This window comes from Scylla paramamosain, chromosome 12, assembly GCF_035594125.1.
Source record: "Scylla paramamosain isolate STU-SP2022 chromosome 12, ASM3559412v1, whole genome shotgun sequence".
NCBI lineage: Eukaryota > Metazoa > Arthropoda > Malacostraca > Decapoda > Portunidae > Scylla > Scylla paramamosain.
Genome location: NC_087162.1, coordinates 4,840,001 through 4,842,500, shown reverse-complemented (window position 1 = coordinate 4,842,500; position 2,500 = coordinate 4,840,001). Strand labels below are relative to the sequence as shown.

General features: G+C 44.2%; 1 long non-coding RNA gene across 1 annotated transcript in view; it reads right to left on the bottom strand.

Moving 5' to 3' along the window:
- The window catches only part of LOC135105553 (uncharacterized), a 164,542-nt gene that overhangs the window by 17,293 nt on the left and 144,749 nt on the right, over positions 1 to 2,500 (bottom strand). The window contains exon 4 of the long non-coding RNA XR_010270904.1: positions 1,778 to 1,914. This is a non-coding gene — a long non-coding RNA (uncharacterized LOC135105553). The remainder of the gene's footprint in view (positions 1 to 1,777; positions 1,915 to 2,500) is intronic.

Sequence of the window (2,500 nt, the reverse complement as noted above, 5' to 3'; positions counted from 1 at the left end):
ACCACACACTGCCTTGCATACTTCATCACTCCCTACCATTAACATGCATGGATCCACAAATAAAAAAAAAAAGAAAAAAAATGCATGTACTCGCAAACAGATGAGAGTTTTACAGGGTACTTAGTTGACTTGCAGGACGCTTAACCAAAAATGATAAGAACAATACAGAAACATCGAATAACAATAAACACTGGCACAACCATCCCCACTAGCAACAACAACAACAACAACACGAGTAATATAACAAAAACATCACTCATCACTATCATTTAAAAAACAGCAGCAGCAACAACAACAACAACAGCAACAACAACGACAACAGCAGCAAAAGCAACAAGAAAAACAACAACAGTGGGGGAAATAAAACTCGAGGCGTGGCGTCAAAAAACCACGAGCGAGGACAGCCCAGTCACGTGCATGTCCCGCCAACATCCCGGCAGGACTTCTGGCTGTGTTTTGAAAAGAGATGACGACAGGAAAATGAAGATGATGATGATGACGACGACGCAGAGGTGGTGGTGCACGAAGAAAAGATGGCAGATGATGAAAAAGAGGAGGAAGAGGAGAAGAATGAAAAGAAAGTGATGATGAAGGTAAAAAGTTTATGTTGATAGTGCATATGCTTTGTATCCTTGTTTGTTATTGCTGATGTCGATGATAGTAATGGAAGTGACGCTGAGAAGTTCCCATAAGACTTAACATTGCAAGCATTTTCCTGCAGCACAGAACTTAACACTGCACACATTTTTTTGACACATGGCTACTTAACCTTATCTCACCTAACAACCTAACCTAGCCCAACCTAACCTAACCTTATCTTACCAAACTTAACCTAACCTAACCTGGCCTAACCTTACCTTACCAAACTCAACTAACCTAATGTAACCTAACCTTACTTAATCTAACCGGACTTAATTTTACCTAACCTTGCATTACCTTCTCAAACTTAACCTTACCTTAACCTAACCTTACTTAGTCCAGCCCAACTTAACCTAACTTAACCTAACTTTACCTTTCCAAACCTTAACCTAACCCAACTTTACCTAGTACAGCCTAACTTAATCTAACCTAACATAACCAGCCTTGCATAGGTCGTCTCAGTTTCCTGTTTCCCTTCTCCCAGCACACGAGCGGGAGGGAGGGAGGGAGGGAAAGAGGGAGGGAGGGAGGGAAGGAGGGGAGGGCAGGAGACTTCACTTAAACCCATTTTCAACTCCCTCTATTCGAGTGGCGCGCCATTTTTGTCCAGCCTGTCTCTATTTCAGTCTGCGGGCGTCATGCGAGGCTTTGTAAATAACCATAACAGTCTCCTTTATATAGCCTCCATGTATACCCTGACCCACTCGGGAAAACTTTTTTTTTACTTCCAGTCTCATATCCCAAGGCTGAGCGAGGGTAAGAAATAAGAGAAATATTCACCTCGCTCCCTGCAAGACGATGGACCGCGACAAGTGACGTCACGGCCCTCTGGCGGGTGAAAAACGAAGCTCCCTTGTGGCGGTGACGCATGGAAGGGAAGGAAGAAAGGAGGACGTCGATGAAAGAGAGTAGTGGAGGAGGTGTGAGATGGAGAAGGAGATAGGGAAGTATGGTGAGATTTAAGAGGGGGAAGAAAAGGGACAAGAGAGGTGATGGCGGAGAAGCGCTGAATGGAGAGAGGAAGGTGACGATGGAGGAGAGTTGAAAGGATGCGAACGAGAGACGAGAAGAGGGAGCGAAAATATTGACTCTGGCAATATATGTCATGTGCTGAGGTGGAGGATTCTCTTTTCTTTACCTTTTGTCTTCGTTGGCTGCGTCTCTTTCAGTTCATCGCTCCAAACTTGTGATGTCCGCCCTTGCACTTGGCAGGGGAGTGGCGGCGGCTGCTGCCTGGGGACGGAATCAGACCCTCACGTGTTCCTCGCCTGCGACCTGTAATTGTGAAACGAGAAATATTACGATCTTTTCTGGATCTTTTAGGTTTACTGAGACAAAGATATGCACACAGACAGACAGACGAGACAGATAAAGACAGACAGACAAACGAGACTGCCTTCCCTCCTCCCGCGGCCTCGCTGCACAAGACTTTCTTCTTTCTCTCACCCCTGTTCTGTCCACCTCTCTAATGCAAGAGTTAACCAGTATTCCCAATCATTCATCCCTTTCTCCGGTAAACTCTGGAACTTCCTTCCTGCTTCTGTATTTCCTATGACTAGAACTCCTTCAAGAGGGAGGTTTCAAGACACTTATCCTTCAATTTTTGACCACCGCTTCGGACCCTATTCGACACCGGCATCTCAGTGGGCTTTTTTTTTTTCTATTAGATTTTTGTTGTGCTTGGCCGGTGTCCCTCCTACATAAAAAAAAAAGACAGACAGACAGACAGACATAGTGGCAGAGAGACAAAAAAGTCAATAGATAAATAAATAGAGTATATTGGTAGATAGTTCACTGACTGCAAATCAACTAGAACAATTTTACAAGTCAAACCATAATTGGAAAGTTACAAAATTCTATC